Below are 15185 nucleotides of genomic sequence, written 5' to 3'. Positions count from 1 at the left end.
GAACTGAGAGCAACAAGGTCATGAGGAATGTTGAAGAACAGTGAAAGAATAACATTAACTTCTTTCATGGAATATTTTCAGAGAGCCTGTGCATTTGAAATTCATTTGGAATGTGTGACTGTTGGAATCGACCCTTTTAGCAGCGTCACCCCCAAACCTTTTGCCTTCCTCCTCCTCTTTTCTGACCTCGTTTTTTGCTAGTATTAAGAGTCTGCACACTTTACCACTGCTAACCAGTGCTAAATGGCTTGTGCTGTCTCCATGAAACATGGTAATATTGGCTCATACCAAATTGTCATATTTAATTTACCTATAAGTCCCTAGTAAAGTGCACTATATGTGCCCTGGGCCTGTAAATTATATGCTACTAGTGGGCCTAGAGCACCGCTTGTGCACCCACTTAAAAAGCCCTTTAACCATGTCTCAAGGCCTGCCATTGCAGAACCTGCGTGTGCAGTTTAAACTGCTATGTCGACCTGACATTTTGCCAGGCCCAAACCTTCCTTTTTATACATATCAGTCATCCCTAAGTTTGGCCATGGACAACCCAGAGGGCAGGGTGGAATGTATTTAAAAGGCAGGACATGTACTTTTAAGTTTTACATGTCCTTATAGTGAAAAACGCCTAAATGTGTTTTTAACTACTGCAAGGCCTATATCCCCCTTAGGATAACATTGGGATTACCTTAATACATTTTATAAGATATAACTGTTTCAAGTTTGGTGTCTCTGGAATCCTAATTTAAAATCCTACCTTATGGTGAAGTCAGATTTTAAAATGCAATTCTGAAAATGCCACTTTTAAAAAGTTGACAGTTTTTTGCTCTAGCCATTTGGTGTCTGAAGCCTGTCTCTGATCACATGAATGGGTATAGTTGGCAGCTGGACTTTGTGTACTCCTTCTAGACAGCCACACACAATGGGAGCATAGCTGTGTCACAATGGGCCATCTCTGGCCGGATGGGAGAGAGGAGCTGGGTACAGCTTCACTTACACCTGAAAAGACTGTGTTCTGTCCACACACAAAGGGCTGCATTGTAGTGAGTCAAGAGCCAGGACAGGACAGGAAGGGAGGACATCTGTGCAATTCAAAGGCATGTCTTTGAGGTCTCCCCACTTCAAAGCCACCACTGAGTATAAATACTGGACCTCAGACTCCACCACCTCAGTAAACTGCTCAGTAAACTACTGGGCATGTGCATACTTTGCCAGAAAGGAGAACTATTGTGCTACTGAAGCACTGCCATTCAATTGGACTGGTCCCTGATGGACTCCTGCGTTGCTGACCTGCTACATGCTGCCCCCTGCCCGGGTGAGAAGGACTGGACCTGCATCACTTGACCCCAGAACCCTGAGGGAGTCAAAGGACTAGTTGGATGGCTTCCCGATCTGAAGTTTCAGGGAGATAAAAGACTTCCAACCACTCTGCTTCTGCACCTGGACTCTGCCAGCTGTGAGTCTACCATGCCGAGTGGTGCCACCCAAGTCCTGGACTCTTGGAAGTAAGCCTAAGGTGCTTGTTAGTGGAACCAATGTATCCTCCCTTCTGAGCAAAGTGCGTCCCCGAGAAGAATATATTCATGTTCTCTGCTGAGTAGGGCATCCTCGAACAGAACCAACGCATCACTGCTGTTGCTTGGATTGAACCCGTTGCAAACGACTCGCCTCGCCGCCGCCTCTCATATCTTTGGACCGATTCATAGCCTTCGGAACCACCATTATGTGACGCTTTACCCAGCGCAAGCCCCTCCATCCCTCATCAACCGCTGTGTCATAGATGACGCTGATATTCAGCATCACAGACTCATCGCTCATCGGAACTGACCCATCGCCTCTGCTGTGCCTTGCACCCTCGACACCGGACTTCACAATGCAAGCCCTGTCAACAGGCTCCTTAACATCGATTTATCAGAACCTAGCACCACAGCCTAATTGCATCTCGGAATCGACGCATTGCCTCTGCTGAGCAACACATCTTTGATGCACAGTGCTCTGCAGCCAGAACTTAAGGTACTCTGTTCAGTGGGCCTAACCGGGTCCCTGTAACTGGCTCACGCTCCATCGTGGTCGGTTTCACCTTGTGACTCTGCACCAGACTGTTACAGAGTCACAACTTCAGGCCGACCAGATGGTTCAGATATCCCTAATTGTGCTTTTTGGCACTATTTTACTTAAACACTTTGAAATTCAATCTCTACAGTTCTACTAATTGAATTTTTGTCATAAAGTTTGCTCTATTCATCTCACCTGGTGTGGGATCTTTTTTGAGTGGTGCTGTCACTGATTTACTGTTTGCAATGTTACACAAATACTTTAACATTAATTTCTAATAGTGACAAAATCAGTACAAACTTGAAAAACTGTGTTTAATGAACCTGCTGCTAACATGTCTATGGTATTGCAACACTTCCTCAGTGTAAGTGACACTTTCACAGTACCAGAGGACTTAGTCATAGGTCAGAAGAGTACTGTATAAATGTGTTGTACCACTCTGTCTTACCTTGATGGGGTGCACTCGGATGTATGACGTTACAACGCACACTTTTACAACGCATACCTTTACAACGCATTTATTACACCGCAACATCCATTACAACGCACACCATTACAACGCATACCATTACAACGAATTCTTAAAAAATACCTTTACAACGCATTCCACTACAACGCATACTACATTTACAACGCATACCATTACAACGCATTACATTACATTGCATATAAGGTAAGTGTTGGATAGTGTAGGGGTTAAAATTACTACTCTAACTCCAGGGGGTGCAACAGTAGGGAAAGTTTTGGATAGTGTAGGGGTTAAAATTACTATTCTAACTCCAGGGGGTGCAACAGTAGGCTAAGTGTTGGATGGTAAGTTTTGCATTGTAATAGTATGCGTTGTAATGACTGCGTTGTAATGGAATGCGTTGTAGTAGTGTGCGTTGTAGTGTCATGCGTTGTAATGACTGCGTTGTAAATGTATGCGTTGTAATGGATGTTGCGTTGTAAAAGTTTCGTTGTAATGGTAGTGCGTTGTAAAAATTGCGTTGTAAACATTGTATACTGGTGCACTCCCATGTAATCTATATCAGAAATGGGCACAGGATCCAAAACAAAAAAGATGGTTAGATCTACGAAACAAACATGCCTATGTTGACATAGAAAGCATACCAGGTCCTACTCATTAATAAGTGTCTGTTGTCTCAGTCAATGGACCTGTCATGAGAATGTCTTTTATGGCATTTATTTGAACATTCACCTTTACATTGACAAATCAAGTAGTAACTGCGTCGCTGAACTATTTTGTTTAATTTTACAATAATAAGAGTACCTCGTGCCACCTGATAACCAATTGGTACTCGCCATTAGTGAAAGCCTTTTATTTTGTCCAAAGCTAACAGTGTTTGGTACATTGTCGGTCAAGATAAATAAACATTTCTGTAGTTCGTCACTCATGTTGGAATGTGGTGAGCATGAAAAAGTACACAAAAGCACTAAACATATCCTTGGAGAAAGGTGAATACCACTGTTCCAAACAGGGATCTATGATCCCATGGATGACTCTTTGATCCTTGCATATCACTATATTTGGAAACTCCAGGGTCAGTTTAGTTTACAAGGAGCGAAACTGTTTCCCACAAACCATGTGGTTATTGGCAGTCAGCAGATAAAACACTGGGCGATTACAAGAGAACCAAATAAAAGAAGAAAGACTGCTGTGGAGAAAAAAAAACTATTACCTGACAGTGAAACCCATGAAAAGTACCATGAATCTCTGAGGAAATTATCACGTGGAACTGACCACAAACACCACTGCTATTGGAAATCGAATTTATCTTCTTGGAGACAGATCAGGGACCCGAGGTAAGCCCTGTGGTGTCAAACATTTGAAGGAATATACACAATTATATGCATAAGCTCAATGGTACTTAAATGGCACTTGTACTTAAAGCATAGATTGTAATGCAACACAAACATAAATACTTGTCTACAGTATAATTTTATATTTAATTTGTTGATTGTCCAATATTATGCAATGAAACCAATAATTGAAGTCGAAATGAAACTTTCTTGTAAGATTGGCAAAAACACACCAATTATTGAATTTTAATATTTTCCCTTTTATAAAATGTAGTATTTGGAAACATTGTGACGGTGTTTTTTGACTTATAACAGTAAAAATTGACTCGACTTGACTTAAGGTATGTACACATTTTCAAGCCCACTTGTATTGGATAGAAGATGTTGGTAAGCTGAGAATCTGATCTCCTCTGTCGACTCTCTTACGAACTACCTGATTGTATCAACATTGTCTAACCTATCCGTGTGCCCAGTACCGATAGGATGTGCATGGTGGCAGTGTTATCAAATGTAACAAAAATTGTGTCCAGCTTTTCTGCAGTAGATGCATCTGACTTTGTAAAATAGCATGGACAGCTAAAATGAGTTTCCAGAGCCGCCATATAAAAAGTCCCCATACTAAGAGCCTGATATAGAGTTTGGGGACGAGTTATTCCATCATAAACATTATGAGCATCCCATCGAGTTTATTAAAAAGGTCAGGATATAATGCACTTGCAGTAAGGCAGACACATGTATGTCCCGTTTGTGACGACGTAAGAATCCATCAAATGCTAAATCAAGGACCAAAATGTGTTGGCTTTGTTAGCGCTTTACATATAAATCAGAGCGTTAGCGCTTTTTAAATAAAGTGAAGCACTTCCAAAGTGATGAAATGTTTCTTAAAGTATGATGCCAACCTGTAGGTCAGCACAGTCTCTTTTCGATGTCTATGTCTTATGCTCCAGTTCAAGAGTCTTTACCTTACAAAGGGACATTTGGCTAATGGATCAGATACCGCATGTTTTGCCTCAGTGAACACTACAATTAGCCTGCGACAAAACAGGCTGCCCTGGCAGGGATCACAGTGCTCGACGCCACGTAGCTGCTCACAAGGTTCTATCAGAATTTAATGTGAAAATGACATAACCTTTGAAATCATCTTGAGCGGGATGCAGGTGGAATGCTATGTTTACTTAATAAATTTGCTCTGCAGGCTCTGAATATGGACGACGTGGCCGTGCTGACGCTGTTGTTCTCAGAGGCGGGCCTGCTTTCTTCCTGGTGTTCCTATTTCCCTGCAGTTGACATTCCGCTATTTAATGATAAGGTTTCCATTCTGCAAAAATCGGTATAGGTTTATGACATAGGTATAATTGGCCGTTGTCCAGATTATTGCAAGCCATTCGGTCCTAGAAGTAAATCGGTGTTTAATTCATTTAAGTCACTAGTGTATGAACATTCACGGCTCCTAAGGGCGCAGTTGCTTTTAATGAGTACGCTGCATACTCCTTCACGGTATTAATTTCAGAAACAAAACAATGTAACACAAGCTTGATGCGTTCTCATTAGTTCCCTTGTCCAATCATCTAAGCCACCTGCTGCCTTTTTGAAGATATCAAAGAAAGGGCCTTCAAGGAATTCAATTTTTATTAGAAAAAATAGCAGTTGAAATTAGCAGAAGGAGAATGCAAAATAGCTCTGCGGTTCATTATTGATGCTCCTGCCGTAGAGTGCACCCCGGAGCCTAATTTGTGTAGTGTGTGATGTGCCTCCGCAGACGTTCTGGGCCTTTCCATGTACATTGATTACACTCAGGTCGCCGCAGCCTCGCTGGGACTGCAGCCCTGCAGATCTGAAAGCCGAGTTCATCTTTCAGGGAAATGTTCGTCCCTTAATGCGCTTTCCACCCTGACCTCGATTCGGTATCAAATGAACACAGAATGATTTTATTTAATTGTACGCGCGTCTAACACTCCAGGCCCTGTTTTCAAATGTAATTGTGCATCTACGTGAAATGTTGGTCCTTGAAACAGCCATTTACATGTGCAAAACCCAGCTCCTAACAGTCTAACTTAGAAGTGTTGGTATTTTGCTCTTGTAAGTGGGTGTAGTTTACTCGCAGAGAAAGTTTTCTCTCAGGCATGGAATTTTGCGCATTTCAGGATGGCTCTACCACTAAAACATGACGAACAAGAGTCAGACATCTTCAGCAGGTAGTTTTCTGCCCTGAAAATAGCCCTATATTTGCTCCTGCCAAAAGTAGAAATAGATCAATGCTCATGGCGGATGATAGGCAACATCCACCGAATTAATGGTGGACTACGAGAAGGATTTTCTACATGGTAAAAAATATTCTACCCATAGACAAAGAACAACAAGCATTTGCAATGCAATAGGTCTCTCACATTTGCAAGACTTTGTGCTATTGTCATTGTAAATGACAATGCCTTTGATTTATCCGTTTTGAAAACCTGCAAGGGGTTTGTACTTAGAGTCGTCGCTTACGAAAAGCAAGGCTGGCAGTAGTAACTGCTCCTCTTTTACTGCCAGCCTTGCTTCTCATTAGCAACGACTATAAGTACAAAGTGTGTGTTTACAAATACGCACAACACATGATATTATTGGACTCTAATTAATACACATTGTAAAACACGAATTGCAGCATATTTCGAAAATGCAATGATGTGATTGATAATAGAGTTTGAAAACAGCGCTTGAAAACTTAAGTACAAAGGTGTTGTGTCTGTAATGGAAACTTTTTAGGTGGCGGCATAAGTTGTTTGGTGTGCAATATAAATAAGTATTGCACCTCAGGAGGGGACACATTTATGTATAAATACCTATGTATTCTTTAACCTGCACAACACATTTCATACTAGTGTTGCCTTCTGTGCACGAATTACGAATCTCTTACACATGGTCAGCGACTGGCTGCCGCCCCCCCCCCATCCGACCACACCAACCCCAGAAACATGAACATGAGGCCTGGTTATCTTTGGAAGGCGGGGGCTAGTCCCCCGGCCGTATTTATTAAGATATGAAATTAAAAAGGTTTTTAATTGCATGGTCAACAATTTATACAAAAGTCAGCAGGACATTAGATACAATATCGTCAACAAGTTTGAGAGGCTAACCTTAACAAAACTCTAATACAGGTTGTTTCCTAACCGAATCTAACATCCTCATCTTGATTTTTGTATCCTACATTTCTGGCCATATGGCAAGGTCGCTAACCGGTGTCAGGTCCTACTAGCTGCGCCTCACCTAGAGATGTGCGCATGCGCAGCCGGGCCCGGTGATTACCCGGTCCACGCCGTGAACTCCATTTACTCACTTAAGTAGGGCCCTTACTCTGCGTCATCCGGTGACGTCATAAGTATGCGCGCGCGGGGTGACTACCAGCCTAAGGAAAGCGTGACTCCTCCAACCCGCGCCCCTTTGAAGCACCAATTACCTTGCCCCTGAAGTTCTAGGAGGGGCCAATGGCCTCCTCCCCCTGGGCGGGAACCTCCATTGGATGATGCCCGCCCCCTCAGACCTTAAAATAGCTGCTCACCGGTCATGACCTTACCGCATGCCCCATACCTAATAAATACGACGACCTATGGGAAAAAATTCTAATGGACAACTACTCTGACTAACACAACAAAGCATCACTGTAAGGCTACAAAGGGAAAAAGGTCCTAAACACAATTGCAAATTATAAAATATTTCAGCACAGTACACTAAAAGGAGAAAAACTTCCTACACACAATTGCAAATTATAACATATTTTACCGTTCACTAAAAGGGGAAAATTCCTAAAGAAAGCATCATCCGCATAATATATAACCCGACAATTTTCCATGTGCATAGCCAGGATGGCAACAATCACCTCAAAATTACACCTAACACGACTAATACAGCATCAACCATTTTTGTTCCAGGGATGGTGGGTGGGTTAACAAAGAAGCCCCGAGCGCGGGGCACAACACGCTGTGGGGGAGCGTCCAGGGAACAAGAGGGTCTCCCGGGCGCTCCCCGCCTCTTTATTCACAAGGGGCCGGGTGGGGATTGCAACGCTCCCCGCCCAGCCTCTCCAGCAGCACGCCCCCCCTGACCCGGACATCCTACCCTGGTATCCGGGTCAGGGAGGTCGCCGGCCAATCGGTGGCGGGTCGCGCCCACGAGGGCCCGCCCCACCATCGAGAGGCACTAAGGGGGAGGCGGTCGCCGCGCCGCCATGCGGGCGGGGGGGCCAAGGGCCCCCCCTTTTCACATGGTCAGCTACTGGCTGCGGCCCCCCCTCCCATCCGACCACACCAACCCCAGAAACATGAACATGAGGCCTGGTTATCTTTAGAAGGCGGGGGCTAGTCCCCCGGCCGTATTTATTAAGATATGAAATTAAAAAGGTTTTTAATTGCATGGTCAACAATTTATACAAAAATCAGCAGGACATTAGATACAATATCGTCAACAAGTTTGAGAGGCTAACCTTAACAAAATTCTAATACAGGTTGTTTCCTAACCGAATCTAACATCCTCATCTTGATTTTTGTATCCTACATTTCTGGCCATATGGCAAGGTCGCTAACCGGTGTCAGGTCCTACTAGCTGCGCCTCACCTAGAGATGTGCGCATGCGCAGCCGGGCCCGGTAATTACCCGGTCCACGCCGTGAACTCCATTTACTCACTTAAGTAGGGCCCTTACTCTGCGTCATCCGGTGACGTCACAAGTATGCGCGCGCGGGGTGGCTACCAGCCTAAGGAAAGCGTGACTCCTCCAACCCGCGCCCCTTTGAAGCACCAATTACCTTGCCCCTGAAGTTCTAGGAGGGGCCAATGGCCTCCTCCCCCTGGGCGGGAACCTCCATTGGATGATGCCCGCCCCCTCAGACCTTAAAATAGCTGCTCACCGGTCATGACCTTACCGCCACAGGCCAGCATTGTTAACCGACGATCTGGCCTCCCCCTACCTACACAGGAGCATACTTACTTTTGCAAAAAACCCCTCCAACCAGGTCCATAGATTATTAGCCCACCGTACGTTCCCTGCCGCAGTCAAGTGTACCCTGTCCCCCAGGTAGAACTAAGCGCCCCAGATACCCCATGTGGAATCGTCTGCAAACGGAGGGCTTGAAATAGTTTGCCAAACAGTGTGTTGATCCTCTTTACCGAGTGATTCAATGCCCTGACCGAGTACCCCTCTCGCCACTGTCACCAGGGATAAGATGCGACCATACTACTGTGCAACCCGGGCAAGTCCTGGCCACCCACCCCGCAGTATAGATAATCACCCCAATAAGGGTGCGCCTCCCCAGTTTGGCCAAATGACTTTCCCCCAGGCGAAGTATCACCACTGGGGGGGGGGGCGGGCTGCTGAGCTAAGAGTCCCTGGAAGACTTTCCTAACTGGCTGGGCATAAGCCCTTTTCCTACGGTCTCCAGAAAGAAAAACATTGACCCGGACATGTCTTGGCCGCCCACCACGCAGCAGAGATGATTTCCTCAATAAGGATGTGCCCGCCCAGTTTGGCCAAATCGTTCCCCCCCAGGTGAAGTATCGCCACTGACGGAGAGTAAGTTGTTAGGAGAGTAGCTCAGACCAAAATAATTACTAACTGCCTGGGGCGTATACCCCCCTCTTCCCCTAAGGGGACGGAAACCCCTTCTGTTCTGCCCTCCTCCTACATTCACTTGCAAGGAAAATAAACATATTTGGCACGCCTCACACATGAGTGGCCCACAACCAAGTCACCATTGTCCGTCGCACGTCTTGCTGCTTTCGTTGAGCTGTTGAAGCCTGATGATGCCCCGCGGCGAGTTCCTCCCCTGCGTTGACAGGTTTGAGAAACTGCAACCCCTTGGCTGTCCATCCCCTGCCGTTGACGTGGCGTGTAGCCTTGCCCAGGTATCTCCAATGGGTCCAATCCGATGTACACGTCCCATCGGCTGTCTGCCAGTTGGAGTCGTAGCAGTCGTTGCGGTGTGGAGCACCTCCAGGACATCCGCCATGAACTCGGCCGTACATAAATGGGGAGACAAACAACCATTAGCGTCTCGGATTCCTGATGAGAGCTGCAATACACATGCCTGCATTACATTGCCCTCTTACGCTAAGTCCTATCCCAGGCTAGTGTACCCGCACATGATGCAAATGGCTACAGAGACCAGTCCCCCAGTTAGTAATAGGCTTCCGGCCAAAGAACTGTGCAAATTATTTCAATCAACACTGTGTTGGACACTGCAGCACTGTGCGCCAGAATTGACAGAACCTCAGTATGCAGCCCCCAGTAGACTAGTATTTGTTTTGGTCGATGCTCTGTTGCCGGAGTTAGTTTCCTGTTACTTGGAAACTAATGGCGCTAGAACCACAGTATTGCTAGCTGAAACAGGACTGGCTGAAGGGGCCTCACGTGCCATGTGCCGTAACAAGGAAACACAGGACCGACCACCACCCTACCGATGTCAAAATTGCAGCCCTATTAGCAAGACCAACGATCTAGCTTTAACATGCCATTACGTGTTATCATCCTCATGCATGTGTGCTCCTGCCAGGGTCACCCCTGTAAAGTCCAAACTGTTGGCTTCGCCAAAGGCTTGTACCCCTCACATGTGTGCCTTTGATACTTGAACAAGTGCCACCATTGCCTACGTGACTTTTGTTCCGTGTGTCTGGCATCTACTGCAGTATCATACCTCTAATAGTACCGTGTTTCCTCTAGTAACCTGTATACTGGTCACGTTTTCCTTCTGTGCACTTTCTGCTACTTCCTGACTTAGTTTGGCCACAACCGGCCATTTACCTCAATGTAACATGACATCTGTTTCGTACCCCGTTCACGTATAATGTTCTCCTCATGTATTAGATCTGTTCCTATTGTGCAGTGCTCCGACATCCGTGGGAAAAAGTTTGCGCCCTATACTAAACGCATCAATAACTAACATCAACAAAAATACTCTGTGTGAACTGCAGGTTAACATCTGGCAGGTACACCAGGAGCAATTAGTCTGCATGTGTGTATCAAGTAATCCTGCATTCGGCTGCATCACGCCCGACTGTTATGTGGACTGTGACTACAACAGCATATAGGTGGCTCATACACCGCGCCATGGTGACGCACCTTGTATGTAGTATTATCAACCTGGGTATCACATCATATTACCATCCGCGCTCCCACGGACAGAGCTTTAGGTGGGATGACAATGTCACTCCCTTAAAGTCAGAACAGTCGGCTTTGCCAAAGCTTGTTCCTCTCGCATTCTGTTTGCCCTTGATACTTGCCCAAATGCCATCATTGCCTACGTAAGATTTGTGTTTGTGCCTGAGTGCCTAGCCTATATTGCAGTAGTATACCTCTAATTGCACTTTGTATTCTCTTGTAACCTGCACACTTGTCACGTTTCCTTCCTGTACACTTTTGCTACCTCATGTATTACGCCTGCTCACAATTGTCACTTATACCTCATGTCCCGCCGCTTCTGCTTTTGTAATCCGTTCACATGTAAAGTTCCCCTCATGCCTCAGTTCAGTCCCTATTGTGAAGCGCCCTGACGCTTTCGGGTACCGTCCGTGCCCTACAACACGCATTAATAAATAAAATAAACAAATAAACTTCCTCCCCTCTCAATTACATTGTGTATACTATTTTGTATTCCCCGGGAAAATTGTTCAGATGATTAGTAGCACGGGCATATTCCTAGTCGAAGTGCTGGGGGAATCGAGACATTTGGCCAGAGCGAGGCTTGCACCCGGGATCCCATGCTTACGGTCCCTACCTCATTGGCCATGCACTCTCTTGGGGGCCCGGCATGTAGTTACTAGACCACTAGATGGTAGCATAGGCCTCACGTCAGCTCTGTGTGTGGCAAAGTATGCCACCATCATTTTTAATATTTAAACAGTAGCGTTACCTACGGCGAAATTTACTTAAATGGAACTGCTCCCACTGCAATGCCTCAACTTCCTATTCTGTTGGCTAGCGGGCAGAGTCTGCCTGAGCTACATTATCACACTAATCCAACCAAGACATTGTATATGCTCATCTGAAAAAAGGGGGCCTGACAGCAGATGCACCGGTAAGCAAGAGTTGACAATGTGCGCCTTGTAATTCGCAGTGTCGGCTAAGAATGCAATCCTCGAGTTTGTTAATAATAAATGGGACTTCACGTTTTCAAAGCGGACGTGGCAGGTAATGGAAAAGTGTGTGTATACATGCAAGATGTAAGATCCCTCCGTTCTCACATGTGCCTTCAATAAATGGGACTTCACGTTTTCAAAGCAGACGTGGCAGGTAATGGAAAAGTGTGTGTATACATGCAAGATGTAAGATCCCTCCGTTCTCACATGTGCCACGTCAGATACTGGCAAACAATTGCTTCCTTTCACCGCACGCGGTAGCGCTTACATAGATTTTTTTTGCTACAGAGCAATCTCGCCAGACCAAACATGTGGGCTGCTAGTTATGGACGACATGTGATTTGCTTTATATTTTTAACTAAAGTGCCACGCTATGGTCAGTGAGCTAATTGATTTAGCGAACACTGTTCTGCGCATGTTATATAAGAGCGCACCAAAGTGTGGGTGGTGCGTCATTGCACAATTCCCGTGAATGCATGGACTTGGGCCACTGACTAACCTCACAGCTTATCCATGAAAAACACACATTTCCCAACTGCACAACACCCCGAGCTGTCGGTCAGTTGCCCAACTAACAAACTTAGCATGTTAGGTTATCGACAAAGACTCCCAGAGTCCAATGCTGTTTACTTCTTTAAAGTTACGGCCATGGTCATTAAGCACATTAATGTAAGAGTAAACCGTTCTGCGTTTGCCAGCCTACAACGCATGTTGTTTACTGTAACAACATCATTTACCCAGATGCATAAACTCGGGCTACAGAACAATGTACCGCCCTATGTGCGCGAGTAGCTCACTAACGAACGAGCGTTATTTTTACTGCAACACATCATTTATCCCAGATGCATAAACTCGGGCTACACTCTTTCAAAGCTCCATTGCTTCCCCTACTTGCAGAGGACATTAGTTTTATTTTTAAACAACTTTTTTTTTTCTTTTCTAGTAGTTACCGGTGATGCTAGCTACTTGCATCTGTAATTTTGACTTGCATGCTATCTTCTTTTATAGTGCCAAACAGCTTTTGTAATGCAGAAAGATTGACGTAGGAGCGCGAATTTGACCCGAAATCAGGTATCAGAGCGCTTGTATGAGCAGCAGATGGACACATGCATTTTTTGTTAGGCAAGGGGAGATTAAGTGATTTGCCCAGAATCATAGAATGTTAATTTGCCAAAATTCGAACTCAGTTCCCCGGATTTGAGGTCGACTACCCTAGCCTTTAGGCTACATCCTCACCAGGCCCAGGGCACCCCCCTCCCAGCACAGCATTGGCTACCGCCGTATCAGTTGTGCCCCAGAAGCACGAGCACGTGGACAGAACATCCCAATTACAATCCCAATTATTTGCCTCAAACATGCCCGCCCACCATGGCGTATCCAAACCAACGAGGAACCAAGGCCATGTAAGGTGCTGTAACCTACGACCTGTAACATCCCACCTAGGCACTGCTGAGGCCTTACCCAACCGAGCTATACCTAGCCAGCCATCAGTTGCTACACACTCGTGCAGTGATAAACACGGCACCACTGGACCATGAGCTCACCTTCTTTTTGTCACCCATCGTCATGAGAACTCGAAGGAGAGATGGGGGAATAAGGGACAGATCGGGTTTCTACAATTCAACGCAGCATTTTGGAGAAGACTGAAATTAATGGACATCTGTGTATGCAAAGACACACGCACTCACCCTCCAGAAAGAAAGCATGGAGGAACTGCTGCGATTTATGAATGGGTCCCTCATGAGCAGCAGCACAGCGAACCCCTCAATATTTTGGCAAATGGACTTTATAAACCAAAACGACAGGAACAAACAAACTGTAAATGATACAACATGCTTGTGTAACCCCGCGATTGTTCCTGGGACTCGGATGTCTGAATTAAGAGAGATGCCGAAAATGTACGTTGCAACAACAGTCTAGCAGCGAGAATCACGGCACCCGCGGCCCATGAGCTCACCTTTTAGCCCCATCGCCATGCTCACACCCAGTGGCTCTGTGTGACACCGACGCTGCTCAGCACAGCTCTTCCTTCCTGCGCCGCAAGCCCTGTTCCTGCTGCGGTGCCCGTTCTCCTGCCACTTCCACTCGTGGCCCCATCCTGCGACGCTCCTCCAGTTGCCCAGCTCCGACGAGGCCGTCCCGAAGCTGTAGTACCTGCAGAAGGGGAACAAAAGGAAGTTAACAAAGAAGCCCCGAGCGCGGGGCACAACACGCTGTAGGGGAGCGTCCAGGGAACAAGAGGGTCTCCCGGGCGCTCCCCGCCTCTTTATTCACAAGGGGCCGGGTGGGGATGGCAACGCCCCCCGCCCAGCCTCTCCAGCAGCACGCCCCCCCCTGACCCGGACATCCTACCCTGGTATCCGGGTCAGGGAGGTCGCCGGCCAATCGGTGGCGGGTCGCGCCCACGAGGGCCCGCCCCACCATCGAGAGGCACTAAGGGGGAGGCGGTCGCCGCGCCGCCATGCGGGTGGGGGGGCCAAGGGCCCCCCCTTTTAATTTCCTGGATCATCATTGTGTCACTGGTGAAAATATTTGCAGTCTCCATATGCGGCGCTATGCTTTTCTGCTGGGCAAGAACTACAGAAAGTAATCCTTTTGTGCCTATTGGGTGAGCTAGAAATAGAGGAGTGGACCATTTCCCCCTCCCATTTGGCCGTTGTGCCACTGAAGTCCACTAGAGTCCAGCACAGATATGCCTCTGCTAAGGGAGGATGATCAATCAGTGCTCCCTAAATTCACCACACAAGACAAGACCACTGAAATGCTTGCCTTATCTTGTGTCATGTATGTCTGCTTAGTACTGGCAGTGCAATGCTGAATATGTATTTATTGCCGAGTATGACAAGAGATGGGGGTCTGCTTTGAAAGGGATTGCCTCCATGCGAAATAATATTGATCAATTACTGCTATCCATTCTACAACTTGTAGTCCCTTCTGAGGAGAATTGTCACAAGAAATGGGCACATATGTATCACCTGTGTCTATAAGGAAGCTCCTTACTTTTATGTGATGTGAGTTCTGTGACGAAGGTTCCTTGACTTTTTTATCAGTAGGTGTAAAGTGTAGGCAGTCCATTTTGCTAATGTCCGTTTTTATGCTGACAATCAGGTTTGCTCTATCGTCTTTCAATATCTCTTCGTGGTGACATTCTTTCCACCTTCTTTGAAGTCTTGGTATGAAATCGAAAAAGTCTTTGGAACAGTTTGCCCAGTGGTCTTTTATGGGC

General features: G+C 46.2%; 1 protein-coding gene across 2 annotated transcripts in view; it reads left to right on the top strand.

Annotated features, from left to right (window-relative positions):
- Positions 1-15185, top strand: part of SLCO3A1 (solute carrier organic anion transporter family member 3A1) — a 745165-nt gene that overhangs the window by 594838 nt on the left and 135142 nt on the right. The window lies entirely within an intron of this gene.

This window comes from Lissotriton helveticus, chromosome 3_1 (assembly GCF_964261635.1).
Source record: "Lissotriton helveticus chromosome 3_1, aLisHel1.1, whole genome shotgun sequence".
Taxonomy (NCBI): Eukaryota; Metazoa; Chordata; class Amphibia; order Caudata; family Salamandridae; genus Lissotriton; species Lissotriton helveticus.
Note: the sequence above shows the minus strand (reverse complement) of the source record. Positions and strands in the feature narration are given on the sequence as shown.